The sequence below is a fragment of the Dermacentor andersoni genome, chromosome 3, assembly GCF_023375885.2.
Source record: "Dermacentor andersoni chromosome 3, qqDerAnde1_hic_scaffold, whole genome shotgun sequence".
Classification (NCBI taxonomy): domain Eukaryota; kingdom Metazoa; phylum Arthropoda; class Arachnida; order Ixodida; family Ixodidae; genus Dermacentor; species Dermacentor andersoni.
Window position 1 is genome coordinate 146,891,285 of NC_092816.1, and position 17,760 is coordinate 146,909,044.

At 43.5% G+C, this 17,760-nt stretch overlaps 1 long non-coding RNA gene across 1 annotated transcript; it reads right to left on the reverse strand.

Annotated features, from left to right (window-relative positions):
* Positions 1-2,540: 2,540 nt before the first annotated feature.
* LOC140216449 (uncharacterized) lies at positions 2,541-7,085 on the reverse strand. The gene is made up of 2 exons (XR_011893122.1): positions 7,005-7,085; positions 2,541-4,695 (listed from the first exon to the last, which is right to left on the reverse strand). It is a non-coding gene; the product is annotated as an uncharacterized lncRNA (long non-coding RNA).
* Between the last annotated feature and the right edge of the window lie 10,675 nt (positions 7,086-17,760).

The window sequence follows — 17,760 nt, forward strand, 5'->3', positions numbered from 1 at the left end:
TATATATATACCAAACGTATTTGACGAATCGGCTGTGGTGGGTGGGGTTTCTCTGCAGTGTGCTGTGCTGTTGTGTACCGGAATACGTGTGCGTTTGCATCATTTCCATTCCTTGCTACGACTACCGAAGGAAGACAACGTAGACGACAACGTGAGAACTATTCACGGCTTGTCGTCACCGCAGGAAAATAACAAATGTGCCGTTCAGCTCATGATCGAGTGCTTCTCCAGTCCATGTTCTCCAAAATACGCGGATACAAAGTATTGCGCGAACCATCCACGTATGTGAATTTAATTCGCGCGTATACTGGTGAGCAACTGCGACGCCAGTACCAGGCATTTCGACGTGCCTCACGCTGCCGTGTAGGCGTTCTTTTCAAGTGCATTAGTTTAGAGTTTGGTTCAGTCCGCTGTGAGCTGTTGTCCTGCATTAGCAGCGGATCGTTAGCGTTTTGAAGCGCATGCATTCCAGCATTTGGAGACTGCTTATGCCGATAGCCGCGTCAAATGCATTGGCACGCATGTTTAAATGACTAATGTGTCCACTTGTTACGCGTGCACTGCTCGTATCCTGTGGCAGTGCGCGTTCTAAAAGCTTCGAAGACCATCTACACTCATTCGTGTGTTCAATTTATATATGCACAGGATGGACTTGCCGGCTAGTTGGTTGAGCATTTAGAAGAAACAGCGCAACACAAGGACGACGCAAAAACATGCCACACCACGAAGCGCTGGTGTGGTTGATGCTTTTTTTCGTCCTTGTGTTTGCGCTGTTTCTTCTTCCACGATACACGCACACCACAGGTACGCGAAAGTTTAGGAGCATAAGTGGTTAACTCTGTTTTCCCCGTTTTCTCTCAGTGTCAATGGCACAGTGCGTTGCCCGGAATTGTGCACGCTTACCCCCATATGCAGAAATGCATCATAACTTGAAGCCCATGCTTGAATTGATCTAAACGACGCAAGTCGTGAACGCACCAAAAGAAAAGCAGTGAGCGTCTTGGGGGACGTTCGCACCAGGCGTCGTTTACATCAAGCCAAGCATGAGCTTTGTATTAAGATACATTTCTGAATACGGGGGCTAGACATCTGCTTCTTCCAGAAAATGTCGAAGAAACGCCCGCCAAAACCAAGCACATTCGTAAACTTAACTAGGCAATACGGAGCTCCATAGAAAAAAAGAAGAGTGGTATTAAAAGCTTTCAGTATTTTTCTTTACTCCAAGATAGTTGCGCCCTCGTGGCTTCACTGTACAGAGATAGTGCAGCGTTTGCTAGAAAGCATGAATTTCCTAACTCCATGCCAAAATAAGCTTGTAAAATTATTTAGGTGCTAGAATCCAGGGTTTGTAGCGATCCTTGAAAATCCTTTATTTCTAAAATGCCATGTTCAAGGCATTGAAAACCCTTGAATTTTTAGAAGTACTGGAAAGTCCTTAAACTTGTACACTTGGCTAGACTTAGCAGACATTGCCAAGCGCTTTTTTTCCCTTCTGTGACACTCTTTCGCGTGTCACAGAAAATTGTCTCTGGAGGTAATAGAAGGAAAGCGACATCCTTAAAGTTGAAATTACAAAGGAGCTGCGGATACCAGTTTTATGCACATGGAACCGGCGACAAATGTGCTTGGAGGAGCAGAAGCAGGAAGCTCAACAGTTGAGGCATTCGAAGAGAAGCCGTGAAGAGTAAATTGAGAGCGACAGACACAATAAAAAGAAATTACAAATGACTATTGCTTATTTGATGGTGAAAAAAGCTGAGGCAACAGATGACATCACATACACTGTCAAACCAAACAGTATTCAAAAACTGCAAATGTTGCAGGCCCAAGTAGTTAATTGTGCTATTACAGAAAAACTTTGAGCGCTTTCTTGAAATGCTTCCTTGTGTGCGTTTAGTGGTGGGTGGTGAAAGGCAAATTAGCAGTCTTTCAAATGTTTGAAATCACTGAAATGCGATTTGTTTTGTTTTCTTTTGTTTGCATTAAAGTTAACGGTTTTCTTGAACAAGTTATTGCCTGTCCAAACTACTACACACATTGCACGAGGTCCTTGAAGTTACTGTGTCGGGGCCTCGAAAGTCCTTGAAAACCATTGAATTTTTTTCTTCAATATTGCTACGAACCCAGTAGAACAACTGTCATGGAGTAAAAACCTTGGCTGAACAGGGGCTTATACGCAAAGCACAGGAAGACTAGAAAAGCAGTAGTAGGCATGGAGGGCCCTGAAAAAAATGTGCCACATCCGCTCGTCTGCCTTATGTTTCTGCACCGACTGTCGCATTTTTAATAGAAGTGCACTTTCTGTTCTACTCCAATAAACGCAACATTACGAACTCCAGTGTGGGGCAGTCCTTCAGCCAGTGCAGAACTTTTTCTGTACATCCGAGTCAGCTCTGTCATTTTTCCAGCATTGTAGTACAAGATTTGTTAAACTGGTTTAGCAGAATATGAGCAGTATACTCTTAAATTAGCTGTTTATTTGTATGCACAAGTGCAGGTCCTCAGTTTGGTTGCATGACAAATTGCCATACCTCAATAGATACAAGAAACAATTTTATTACAGTTTAATAAAATCCAAACAGTAATAATCACAACAATATAATGACATACATTTCTTTTGGTACGTATACAGCCCACGTCTTAGCAGTGTATAAATTCAACTATACACCACAAGTACTGTGTCCTGACCACTATTATTCACATGTGTAAAACCATCACAGCAATTCAACAAATATCACAGTAATTAGTGACATACACTTTGTAACTACTTTACATGAGCATAATGTATACAAATGGTCCCTGTGTACCTACACATGACTAGTGCCACCCGAGTACTATTACTCACTGGTGTAAAACCAACAAAGCAGTTCTTTAAAAAATATCACAGCGCTTAGTGACGTACATGCTGTAACTCCCTTGTAGAAACTTAATACAAACACGTGAGGACACAGAAAGCTAGCAGTGGGCATACATGGGAATACCACCGCCTCAATACTAATTCACAAGTGTAAAACCAACCAAGCAGTTCTTTAAAGAATACCACAATGCTTAGTGACATACATTTTCTAACTAGCTTATATAAGCTTTATACAAACATGAGAACATACACAAAGCTAGCGGTGCACCCGCATAGAAGTGCGGCCATCTGAACACGATTATTTGCAAGTGTAAGCTCAACAGAACAGTTCGTTATAGTGACGCACATTTTGTAACTGCCTTATACAAGCTTAGTGCAAGCACAAGAATGCAGAAAAATATAAATTAAAAACTTGCTCCATGCATACACAAACAGATCAACACAAATGGTAAACACCGCTTTGAAGACAAATGTGACTGGCAAAGCGCAGTGCTGTGCCGGTTGAAATTGCCACCCACAAAAGTATTGAGCAATGCTTAAACCACAGGCAATAAAGTGCTGAAAGACTGCGTCTCTAACGTAACTATTTTAATTCAAATTTCTTGAATATAGGGCTCGCTTGCAGATAAGGCATCTGATCCGACTGACCTGATTTTACACCTGCCACATGCATACAATGCGCTCAGATATAACTGGTAATAATAATTATAAAAAGCATTTAAAAACTTGATAGTATGATGAAGATGCATGACTAGAAAAGTTCTGTCCCCCTCGTACTTGTTAAAAAGGTGTAAGTACGACACATGTTCTTATTTTCCTCAATTTTTGCATTAATGGACAGCCGGGAACCTCGAACCGACACAAAAAAAAAGATACTGCTATGTTAATAGTGTTATGAATAATTATTTGTGAAGGCTTTTTTACAGACAAGTTGCAGTCTCGTTTCTGGAGGTTGAGCTGTATCTTGCAAAATAACTTGAAAAGTGGTCACATGGGAGCATGACACTATATCATAATGTTAGTTTCAGTTGACTCTCTTGCCCTACAAGTCGCTGCTCACTGTGGCCAGTGATGCAACAGCAGTGTCTGTGTGATTTTCATCACACTTCTGTCCTATGCCATTCTTACCAGAGTTGGCGGCACATAGATACCCAAATTTCGATAGTGTTGCTTTCTCAGGTGGTTGCTTTTGATTTGCTCAATATCAGTTGGCACTTCAGCTGCATCAAACTTCTTTTTTACCACTTCAACAACAACATCAACAACAATCTTATGACACCTGTGTTGTCCTTCTAGTTGCCTACAAAGACCAGTCAATCTAGCAACAACACTGACAGTCTCTACTATCTTGTAATGGGGGAGAGGTGTGTCCCACCATGTGTTCCACATTGTTGTCACTATGTGGGCTGGCTGGGGAGGCAACAACTGTAATATGTTTGCATTTGCATATATTAAAGTGATGCTTGTACTGTGTTATAACACCTAACTTAGTCTGGCACTTGCTGCACAATAACACTGGCTCACAGTCGTGGTGAAAAGCTTTTGTATGTTGAGCAAATGAGTTGTATCCACTACAAAAAAAGTCAGTGACAGCACACATGTTGCTCTACCAGGCCTGGTGTGGTTCCTTCTGACACTGCTGCTGATGCTGACGCGCTGCTGCTTGCCTCGTACACTGTTGCAGCTGCAGCAGACATGGCAGTCTCTGTATCTATTGCTGCCGTGTCATCTGTCATGGTAACTTCCAAGTGGTATCGGGCTCACTTCTGCAACAGAGATGTTGTTTGCCCCTTGAGGGCTCTCATGATCAGGGCCAATAATTTCGTAGGCATTGTCTCCTGCATCGAAGAACCAATAAGAACAGCATGAATTAATAAACATAGCTCTAAAAAGTACGAACATCAAGACTTAACCACAAGCTTTGCACATAAGTGACAGGGCTTAATGAATAATACTTGCAGGAGGAGTTACACAATTGTTTGTGTATATTACAGTAAAGCCTCATCAGAAGATATTCAAGAGGCACGGGAAACATGTCTCTCGAAACCAAAAATTTTGAGACACTGAGGAGCCAGACTAGATCACTTTATTATGCATCATCACTAAAGTATGTTTTGATATATCTGAAGGAATAAATGCTCAGGGTGGCTTAAAGGGCCCCTAAACCACTTCTCGACATTTTTTGAACATTTCAAGTAAACACGCGTATCGAAATCAGAATGCCGTCACGATCGACGCAGCCAAATGCCAGAGTGCGTAGCACTGCCGGAGCACCACAATATGAAGAAAATGACCCCGTGCGCCTCTCTGGACCTATCCTGCACCCCCCAGTTTGTCCTGACGTCACCAGGCTGTCACTGATGATGTCACCAGTTTCCGGTGCTGTCGATTGGTCAAACGAAAGTGTACGACTGCCGGCAAGGCCTGCAAGCAAATACACACACTCCTTCTTCCTCGTCGCCTTGCGCGCGATGCCATTGTGGGCAGCCAATGGGGGCAAAGAACAGAAACGCCAACAGAAGGGTCTCCCTATGAGGCTCTTCAACACTAGTCACTATACAGTTCCGTTGTATTAGCGCCACCCCTCGCAGGACGACGGGCCAGCGCGGCAGCAACAGAGCTCGTTGGTGTTGGCCTGTCCCGTAACATTTGGAGGTGTACTAGGCAAGGAAAAGACGATACTGTCCATATGGCGTGTGCCAGATGAAAGAGTAAAATGAGTGGGGACTACTTTTCGATAATCAAACACATGTAGCTCCACTATTACTGCACCGTTACGAAAAATTCTCGTGGCTACCTGTTCATTGCCTTATTGTGTAGAACTGCAACACCGCAACTAAATTTTAACCTCGGTGGTTTAGGGGCCCTTTAAAGAAGACATTCACAGCTTTTTAGTGACTGTAGATTGTGTTAGCTTCCTTCCCAACTTCTGGAATTTAAACACTTCACTTTGCAAGCCTTGTTGCTCGCAGTACCTTTGAGGTGCTCTTAGACGCTCGTCAGCTTCAACTGCCGACACTTTCTGCCCTGCACTGTCCTCGTTGCCCTCCTTTTCTGGTTCATGCTAAAAGAGACATGCGCGATTGACTTGTGTAAGGATTGCGTGATCTTTACGCCCTTCGGAGCACACAAGGTGCACAAAGTGAATGTGTCTGGTTTGTGTCCCTTCGAAGTAGCGAATACTTAAAAAGTCATCCTTAGTAACAAAGGTGTCTCTTGTATACAGTATTGTTAACGTGGCAAACATCGGAAAACCAACCAAACCATTTTCAGATGTCTCTTACAACCAAGTGCATCTTGTAATGAGATTCTACTGTACTGAATATTTTTCAACTATGGATCATCTGCATGTACATATAGTCACAAAGACATGTTGTGTGGAATGGCGAATCGGGAAACAGTTCGTACTCTTACTTTTTGTCCCTAACATAAGCAGCTGATAACAATATGATAAAAAAGCAGGCAATGAGGCTAGAATGGAACATAATCCTTCAGCTCTAAACAGTTTTTTGGGCCCACATCATTCCCTCATATGACATAAGGAAACAACTTGATTGCAGTAATGGCTGCATGTGATCTGAGTTGATTGAAACAAACTATACGTAAGGTTGTCCTGTATGTAATTTTACCAGAGTGCTTTTTAGATGTCCTGCTGGTGATCCTGGCTGCGCGATGCTTCTCTTGCTTTTTGGCACGATTCCTTTTTTTCCACTCCCCTTTTTTTCAGATTTTCCCCCCTTTCCCTTCCCCCTTGTGTAAAATAGCACACTTGAAGTATCAAATCTGTTGAACTAACGTGTGTATCAAACCTGTTAACATGTGTGCTTCTCTGTGGTCTGTGTTGTATTTTTGCGCTGCACAATTCAATTCAAGATGAAAGATGGAACGTCCCTGCCTTTAGTTTAATTGTGTGTGTGTGCGTGTGTGTCTCTCATGTTTTGAAATATATGTACATTCAGGAGTGCCTGCATGCCCTTCTCTCCTGCTCCAGTGACGAAAAGGAGAGCCTGTTTATGTACCATAGTAAAAAATTCAAAGGTTTTCACTGTGCCCATTACATCCCTTATCATATGGATCTGTCACAATACAGAGTAGCAGTGGTCCATAATACTAGCCCATCCCAACATAATTATAAATTAACACATACCGACATGCTGCGAAACAGCTGTTGCAAAGCCGCTGGTGAAGGCAATTTCCGCAGCACTGCAGTGGTACAGCCGAGTTCCACCTGTATAGTGACAAATCCATATGCGTGTTAGCAACTCAGTAGTTGCTGATGGTTTCATAAGCTTTACACTACACAACAAAGTAATCTAGACAACTTTGTTGGAACAAATGCACATAATTAGGACACCACTTAAACACTAACACGATTAATTGCCCCCAATCTCTCACTCACTAAGGGATAATACTACTGAAACATCGGTGGAGAGCTCAGATTAACACAGCCCATAAAGGACAAGCGTTCTTTGAGGAAAACAGCTATAACAGCGGTTAGTTTTCTTGATCATTTTATGTGGTAGCTTTGATTTAAATGTCATGCAGTACTATAAAATACGAAGTGCCGCATTTCTAACAGCAGAAGGCGTCATCAGGCTCATGGTACAACAGATTTTTGCACTGTTTGTCAGTGAGCCGACACATACAAAGAAAACCGAATTCACACATACATATACAGTGTCAAGTGCACTTCTCCTTCTGAAAACGCAGCCACCAGTTCCAATGTTGCTGAAAGGAAAGGTTATATAAAGTGCGAGACTGCATGGAACTGCCACTTATGACTGTAAATGTATGGTCTGCTGGTTGCAGACGTAGTCACATGCTATTTCTAGTCTTTTTTAGAAGCATTACTAAAGAATAAATTAAAATCTATTCATAAGTCACGAATTTCATGCATCCACAGTTTGGCTAAATAACCTGTGAGAAAAAGACATGTTTACCTGGAATAGCAACCTTTTTTCCTGCTGCAAAACTTTCCTTTGAATTAATGAAATAACTTTACAGCGTAATAATATATTGTGTTGCTTGCAACTACTTGCCGGCAGTGGCGAGTTAGTGTTTATATCCGACTCATTGGGCGACAATACTGCCAAACACAAATGCTTCACGAACACGAGAACACGTCCCTCGCAGAGAATAGCAACCATATATGCCTCTGTGAGACATGATCGCACCTTTGTGGTCAAAATGTACATTAGAACGACATCACCATCTCATTAAAAAAAAAGCCTCCCTACAAGGCAGCCGCCAACTGCATAATGTGAAATTGCAACTGATGTCCACTTACTGGTGGCCTGTGTTTGAGTCACTTTTGGCAGTTGACTGGGTGCTGAGAAATGCACGTCCTGGGTTGTCCCTGCAAAACATACAGGGTTATGTCAAATGTTGAAAATATATATATGTCGGCATTTCATCAGTCGCAAAACAAACGAGTAAACTAATAAACAACTGTAATGTAAACAGAGTACACATCATAAGATAGGCTGTCAACTGTTAATGCATTACGCAAGAAACCTAATGCATAGGAAAGACTATGTGTATACACACGAAGCTGACACACAATTTAATTCGCTCTAGGTTTTTCAGTGCAGTATATTCAAATTATTATGTCTCGTGGTTAGAGCAAAATTAGTGTAAATTACGAACTAAATTATCTACCCTGGAAACTTTTCTTCAATATGCACCTGTGCGCGCTTCGAACGAGTAGCGTTGTAAAATTTACGTACATGGCATTTAACATAGTTGCTGAACACGGATTTCCTTTGCCCTGTGTCGTGTACAGTGAGCTACATATATCTGCCCCCCCCCCCCTTTTTTTTTTGTACTAGCCATACTGCGTGCCACTGCACCTATACGCACGTCAATAAACCTCACGACACAGAAATAAAAAAAGCGCCAATCACCCATGCCTGCATGTTGTAGTGGGCCTAACCTAACCAAGCATGGGCTGTTGCTTTTTATAGTAAACACAGGCACCGTGCTGCTCATTGCAAGTATGTATCATGTCGCTAAGCAAATATGCAATTTCATTGTACCACTATTTCTTTATCACATGGATATATCTGCTGAGAGGCAAGACAAAAAGCAGTCACTTCTCAGAACTAATCAGCTTTCTTAAAACACATTTTTAACTTTTCAATGACACTTGCTGCTATGTGTTTGTCTCCAGAGAGCATACTTGATTTGACTTTCCAATCAGAGACATTACATAAATATACCATGTTAAGATGACTGCCTGGAGCACGTGAGAATTTTCATCTTCGTGTAACATACTGTATCTTGATTTTGTTGACATTTGGTCAAATGGTACACCTAATATACCCACATACTAGTTTTCTTGTCCAAATAACATGCCAATGTATTTTGATTTTTTGGCATTGGCTCCTCTGCACTACGTGAAGTCGCGCTGCACTGGCTCTTTCACATCCTCGTGTCCTTGCAGCTGCCTTCTTGCGTTATATAAAGCGGGTGCCTGAAAAATATCATATGCAAAAGTCAACACAAGGGCATGGTGCAAAACAACATCAAGACAGTCAAGGCCATGGCAATAAAAAAGTCTTAGCTCTTAGTCTTCCTAGTGAAATGCATGCAAAACATCCAAATGACTGCAACAGTCAACTGCTAAACTAACTTCAATTTTTAGATTTAACCAAAAAAACGAATAAACCACAGTTCATCCTTGTTTTTCATGAATGTTAGAATACTCCTGCTAATGAATAGAATATTGGTCATTTTCAGACGTCATAGGTCTGTCATGAGTCTGGTGTATCGCAAACACCACTTGTGACACATCCTAAGCACGTGCCCAGTGTGCCCCCCCCCCCCCCCCCCCCCCCGCACCATCCCTGGTTGTGCCACTGCTGAAGCCATAATTTGAGGATTATAGCTGCAAACATGATGCTCAGTAGGGATGAAAATATTGTCCTTCAGCTCAATGGATATATGGATGTGCCTATAAAAAAGGGCAACAAGGCTTGTTATGGCAAGCTTACCCACATTTCAATACTAACAAGTTCACTGCGGCCTGCATCTAAGCTTACTAAAAGGCATGAACTTATTTTCATGCATGAGGTGCGCAGTGGAGTTCATTTTTGACAGACCCGACTACTGCTGCAGTTTGAAATCTAGCATTTTAGATTCTTGTAGGCATGTAAAAGTTGCAGTTAAACCGCAGTTATTAGTTTATTACACCAACCTATTGTTCTGTGTACGACAGACTGGTAACACGGAATTAAAGCAACATTTTATTTTGATATTTTATTTCTCTACTAAAAATATTCAAGCGATAAACACATCTTGATCTGCCATGCTATAGCAAAATGCACACATTACGCTTGTAACCCCCAGAGGAAGGCTAATTTAGCTGTTCATATGACATAACTCTGACACGCCAACTCATATTAGCAAATGCACAGGCATGTCCAAAACAATAAGCGTATGCAAAGCGCCCCTGCAATTGTAATTCCACACAGCAGCCGTTATATTCGATGCCGATGCGTAACTAGCTGCTCGACAATTCACCGAATTCATAGACATAAGTATCCTTTCAGTTTCGCACCGTGCACGAAAACCGCAACAGGAGACAAAACCAGACCTATAATCACACCATTTCAACACGAGCAAAAACAGTTCAGTCTTAGGGATAAACACTGTGAGAGCGATTTAGTGCGCGACGGCGACGAGCGACGGCTTCGAGCGACAAAACGGGCCGTCGCTTGAACAGAGGGCTCGGTTCTGGAAATCTAGAAATGGTCGCTCGTCCCCCAGAAGTGCTATAAGCGACTAGCCAATAGCGCGAAGCCGGAACTGGATGTACATACATCGCTCAAATACTACCGATTGTCGCGCGGAACGAGCAAATGATTCAATTTTTATACGTGCAAGGATAAGAACGTACTGCAAGACCTCCGGAATTATTTTATGCTACTTTTTATAGTAAAATACATCAACGTAAATTACTAAAGCACGCGTCACGCGTGACTGCAGCCCTCATGCCGGCAACACCGGGGAGGCGTCGCTCAAAATCGTCGCTCGCACGGAGTACGACTTGTAGGCGACGAGCGAACGCGACAGCCATCTCCGTCGCGTCGCTTGTAGCTGCCGCGCGCAAGATCGCTTATATGGGGTTTATACTTTCTTCAGCATAAAACATGGATTCCTCATGCGTTTTCAGTAAGTTCAAGATAACGCGCCCAACTGACCTCTTGCAGCATGCAGCTGAATGCCTGCGGCAAAGTTTCTAACTAGCACTGGTGCTGCACGTAACTTCTGTGGTCGCAGATTCCCCCTGCGCGAGACACCGTCAAGCGCGCGGTTTATTTATAAAAAAAAAAAAAGCATGCTGCCAGCAAAATGACGCCTTCTGTTATGTGATTCCTTAGTTCAACAGCGTTCCGTACACAGTAGACTGCCAAACTGAATACATTCAAACACACAAAACGCACGCTAATCACGCTCCGCATAGGCTCGGAATCACGGGCTGGTGAACTAACCATTTTAAGCGTCCTCTCGCCTGGCGTCTTATTGAACATACCATAGTTCTGGCAGCGTTTGCGATTTTTAAAGCTCTTACGGACAACGGCAAAGTGATAAAATCACATGCAGTTATCGCGACGACTGGCTTTTTCGATTGACATCGAGAGGCAGCGCGTACGCCTAGTCCTTTGTCAATCGCGTCGGCTAAGCGCAGCGACGACTTCCTGGCGATAGCATGATATATACGGAGAATGTGCACCTAAGTTAGAATTCACTTACCGTGGAGGATTTGTTGTTATATCCAAGGCATGACGAACGACTGTCGTGTTTTCGTGGCTACGCGAGATGGCTGACACGATCTCCCTCGGCTGGCCTTTGCTCGCTGAAGGATCACCTTTCTCCGTAGCTGTGTTGTTCCGCGATCTTGAACGCGCGCGCGCGCACTGGAGCCACTCCGAGTGAAAAAGTAGAGCGCTCGCTACGCGTTCCTTTGAACTGCGGCGGCCTGTTCTCTTAGAAGCAAAACGATGTGTTCTTTGCTCAGCGTGCATGAATGATACATTGCCATGTTCGGGGCCAGCCACCTACAGTTGAAGCAGAAGATTACGCTACGTTTTGCTTTCTATTGCCGCAAGAGTCTCTCTTTTCTATTGTCGCAAGAGTCTTTTCACTCTCTCTCTCTGAAGGGGAGAGTAAAAAGCACATTTCACTCTCCTCGACATTTTGCGAGAGTAAAACGACGCTTTGAAGAGTGAACCGGCAGCTTCACTCCTGCGATACCCTTCCTAGTTTTTAGAGTGTATGCTTTGTTCACGAAGAGTACAACCGACTACATATCGTGCACATCGAGGAAATCGAGAGATTCGACCGAAGTTTCGTTTTGACAATAGACTGTTATAGTCTATCACGTGGCGGGACGACGTCAACGAAGAAAACACAGGAACTTAGAGTGGACAGATCCGTGATGTTGGACCGTAGGTGGCTAACATTCTCGTTTATAAAGGTGTTTCTATTTCTGTGCCACTTGTGAAAATTTTGAAGTCGCTCGCAACATTCGCATATCTGGAGACCGCGCTTTGCGAACAGAACCATTTCGGGACGTAATCAATTACTTACAAAACGTGACACTCGCGTGTAGACAGCATGCAAGTTATTGTAGATCATTTTTTATTAGCGCTGATTGATTTAACGGTGACGATCACTCTTGGCGCTGGAATGCAGGACCGGTATCAATTAAATAAACTACGCTATATCTCGAAAAGGCATGTAGATATGCGAAAATATATGGCAGTAAAGCAGATATGCACATGTGTGCAAATAAAAATAGTAAAGTAACATTGGAACTGTGATAGATGGGAGGTTGATCGAAGGTGTTATGGTAATATTATGCGGGTGTATTACTTTCACTCATCTTGCTGGCTACATAAATACTACGCCACCAGACTGTGGCTGCTTTCACAAACTTCTTCAAAACGTACTCTTCGCTGCAAGGAGGTTAGCTGTAACTCTTTGGGAAAGCAACAAACATAATTCTCTGTTTCTTTTGTTAAAGGCACACGAGACGGCTTGGAAAAACGTCAAACGGCAAAGAGGGTGCGCATTCCGAAACTCTATGTGGACGATGCTACAACAGAAGTTGAAGAAGACAAAAAGAAGGGAAGGTTACGATATCTTATCAACTATCAGAGGAGTATAAGCCAAATACATCAACAAATAATATCACGCATTGTTTCCACATTTCGTTTAGCCTAACTTAAAGTTGTACTCCTGCATACACATGTATGAGCCGTTGGATAGTAGTGCTGCTACGCCAATAGTTTTTCACGAGGGAAGTGTTCCTGTCTTTCTTTTTCTGTGGGTATAGGCGAAAGCATAATCGTGCCGCTGCAATGACAATGGCATACAAAGAAATTATGCAATCAAATGTGAAGGCTGCATTAATCAGCAACGATTGTGTTACAAGAAGACAAGTTGGACAAAGAAAGGTAAGTGCAACTTGAATTTAGTAGCTAGCTGATATGTCTTGCAATGCTGACATTTATCTTGCCTGCAGGGTGCAAAACGAACACGAACTCCGTCGAGTTCGTCGTGTGAAAGCGACTCGCTTTGTTCTAGGATAGAGTTGCTTCAAGCAATAAAAGAAACAAAATTGGAAGCAAAGGGCCCTCGATCTCCAGAAACAAAATCGAAAGCTACTTGAGCAAACATTCTCATTGCATTGCTGCCTCAAGTCACATATATTTAACTGTAAGTGCCTCTAATTATGGTTTCATGCTGGTGTTCCACTTTGCATTGCAAGGAATGCACACTTGACAATCGCAAGTTTATAAAAGACACAAATCATGTGTTCTTATTATTGTTTTAGTGGAAGCGAGATTTAAATTCCTCCCATCTGGCGTGCCTGCAAGTCCTGCAGGCTCTGAAAGGGCCCAAATGTCACTTGAAAGGGATGACGAGATACATGGTAAGCTGTGCGGAGCCTAAGCAATGCAGCCATTCAAAGGGACGTTTTTAGCTTTACATTGCTGCTGTTGGCTTATGTGCTTTTGAAGAAGCATGTTCGTCTTTGATGAAAGCCGTGGGAGAAATGTGTATATACTTTTGTATATTCTCCATGCAGATCTGCCAGACAATCGAACAGCACTGCGGTATATTGCAGATGCTGAACACACTGCATCACAGCCTGCCCAGACTGAAGGTAATTTTATACAGCATAACTTTGTACTACAAATGCTATTCATAAGGGGCGTAGCCGGGGGGGGGGGGGGGGCTTATGGGGCTTCAGCCCCCCCCCCCCCGAAATTTTTTCGTGCTGTCCATGCACCGCCTACCAAAGCAACCCCCGGCGCCGGAAATCATTCTGGATTTTGTGTAGAGCATCTTTTTCACGCTCGAAAAGCCATTTCACCGCGAAAATTGCGAACTCGGGCTGAATTTCGCGGCAACGCCCATGCACCGGGAGTCACATAACGCAAGTAGCCCCATCCGAGCACAAAGTTTCAAGGACGTTTTGATGGCGAAAGGGCTCGCCGCGGCATCTCGCGGAGGTCGCGGAATCTACACTCTATCATGGAATTCACGGAGCGCGTGGATATCAATTGCCATACTTTATGGGTATAAAGTTCTCATAAACTTTTTATGTGAAAGGTGCACTGACATTTCTGAAACGTGCGCTTTAGATTTTCAATTGCGGAACATTGTAAGTTTAATGCTCCCATAAATATTTGACGCCAAAGGTGCATTGACTTTTCCAAAGTCGTACATCCGGCCATACAACGAGACAAGCCAAATTAACACACTATCAGACAAGTTGACAAAGCCCGCAGCGAGGCCTGATGAGACGAAGCGTTGTGGTGGTTCATTCGTGCCGTCATGTCACATAAAAAAATATCAACATTTTTTTTTCACCTGCGCCAAAGCATCCAGTGAAGACACTAAAGCCAGCAAAGGTAACTAGGTTCTTATTTATTGTTTCTACTTTTACTTTTAATCGCGAGGACACGTTGAGCCTCTTAAATTTTTTTGTTCTCGCTCCCCTACCCGCGCGCTGCCAGAGCCAGCCAGAGCGCATGCGTTTTTCTCGTGTTGCCCCGTCCATCAAGCAGCGCACTTCGGTGCGCGTTCGGTTTTCTCTGGCGGAGTGCATTTTCGCCTGGCAGAGTTTTGGATGCTTTCTGGTTAGCAGACGAGAAAAAGAAACAATGGTCGCTAGCCGCCATCACTGTGAAGGCTCGACGGATTGCACCGCGTTCGCTTGAGCGCAACCTCTCCAGAAAGTCTTGTCTCGCCGGTGTAGGATACCGAGCAGTATGCGCATGGTTCTTTGTGGACCAAGCGTCTCGTGTTTTCTTTGACATTCCTTTAATATCCATATTAGTTGCCCAAAGTAAGCATTCGATTGTGACCAACATACATTGCGTATTTTTTTTACGGTGCCCCCGCCTCACAAAAGGAAAAAAGAAGCATTGTTGCGGTGCAGCGAATTGTCGCATCGTGAAAGTTCTATTTTGTTACTTCTTTTGCGGAAAGAAATGGGCCATGGGACGCTTCAGTTGCCGGATACTCTTACTATATTATTGCGATAGCAATTATATGGACACTCTAGGCGCACTCCTGCCGTCGCCGCCGTCGTCATGTTCCGCATAAAGTCCAAGTGCGGTAACATCGTGACCCCGCGCCGCATGCTGTATGTGCAAGTGAAAGCGTGCGGGGGGGGGGGAATGGGTGAGCCGACGATGGTGGCTGTCTTGTGTGCGCAAGGGAGAAAAGTGAGGAGCAAGCGCGCCGCCTTCCGTCGCGCGCGATACATCGGATGGAGTGGATGGAATGGGGCCAGGATCTAGGATTCTGTGAATCTGTGATTGCGCAACATGTTTATTTGCCTTGTTTGACGCATTATATGTATACCGTGACTTTTTCTTAGATACGTAGATTTATTAGAGACTTATTTATACGTATGCTTAAATATCTTGTTGCGATGTTTTGTGTATACGTGCAGTGAACTTTGTTTCCAGTGGCACTTTTTTGCCCTTTATCAAGCTGTTTCTTCCCATTTGTATATTCCATTGTATCTTCGCATTTCTAATGTACGAGGGCGAGTCAAATGAAAGTGAGCCTACCCACCGCGCGCAATTATGGTTCTGTTGATTATCTGCAAGGCCTGCGCGTAGCACACAGGGATCTCTCATTTACAAAAGTGACACGCTGGTGTGAGGATAAATGTTCTTTAATGCTCTCATACACTGGGTTGTACATGGTTGCGTGCCGTAATGGACGTTCCAGAAGTTGAGCAGCGTGGTGCTGTGAGGTTTATGACAGCTGAAGGTGTTTCTCAAAAAGAAATTAGTCGCCGTATGTCTGCCGTGTACATGGAACATTGCATTTCATTGGCCACTGTGAAGCGTTGGAACAAACGGTTCAAAAAAGGACCTGAAAGTTGCAAGGACGATCCCAGACCGGGCCAAAGCCATCGTGCAATCACCCCTAACAAAATTGCAAAGGTTGATGAGCTGATAAGACAAGAACGGAGGATATAAGCATCGATGAACTGCTAAGCGTGTGAACATCAGTCACGGTTTGGTTCACGCCATAATTCATGAACATCTCGGTTATCGGCTCTTGTGCGCGCAGTGGATGCGCAAGATGTTGAACTACCGCCAGAATACGGAGAAGATCGGCGTTGCCTTTACTCATCTGATCCGCTATCACAATAAGGGTGACGATTTCTTGTCTGCAATTGTGATTGGAGACGAACCATCATGCCACTACTAAGAGTCTGAAACACGACGGCAAAGCTTACAATGGAAACATTCGAACTCGCCACCCCCAAAGAAAGCAAAGGCCGTCATTTCTGCCAGAAAGGTGTTGTTGACTTTTATTTTTCGATCGTCAGGGGCCATTACTAATAGAATTTGCTAAATCTTGAGAGACTATCAATTGTTTCCGATATTGAGAAACGCGGGATCGGCAGTGTGCCCCAATCAAGAACAAGCTACGTGGAAAATTGACGAATGAGGTCATCTTGTTCCATGACAATGCCCGTCCCCACGTCGCTGATGGGGTTAATACAAAACTGGCAAAGTTCAAGCGGGAAACGCTGCAACATCTGCCACACAGCTAAGACCTGTTGCCTTGCAACTTCCACATTTTGGGGCAAACGAAAAAACAGCTCATGGGAACCAGATTCGTCTCGGACGATGAAGTGAAAGTCAGTTGCAGAGGTTTTGAAGGAGCAACCCAAGGAGCTATATGAGACGGGAATTGCGCGACTCGTTAGTCAATGGGACAAATGTCTAAATGCTCATGGGGGCTACTTTTAATTATAGTACCCCGTTTGTCATATATTCGCATTGGCTCACTTTCATTTGACTCGCCCTCGTATATTCTGCAGAACTCCTGCTTTTTATACGTGCTCTGTTGCGACTATAATTTCGGTGCAATTACGATACACGTCCGGTGACAGCTGCTGCTGCGTAATACGCTGGAACAAATGACAGCGTCATTGAGATTTTTCACTGGCCGTTGCATATGTACAAGAATGTAAACAAGGATCTTGAATGAGAAAGTGTAATTAATATATTTGTTCTCAACTTGTTCATTTCATGGCCTTTACATTTTTCATATCAGCGGAATGCACTGCTTTGCTGGCTTCGAACTGATGTAGTTCTAAAGTTCGTGTGATATTTTCCTTCCTTATTAAATAGACAAAACACATGAAAGCATTGACATCAGTTATGTGGGGCACAATTTTTGGCACATACGAGTATATTCTTTTATGGAAAAAATACATATTTTACTTGTATTGACAGTGCTTAGCGTTCAAGAATTCGTTTGCAGCATCTTTGGCAATGGCAATGTAGTTATTATTCATGTATTTGATCCCTAGGCAAATTGTTTGAGAGGAAGCTTTAGCTCGGGCCCTACTCCGA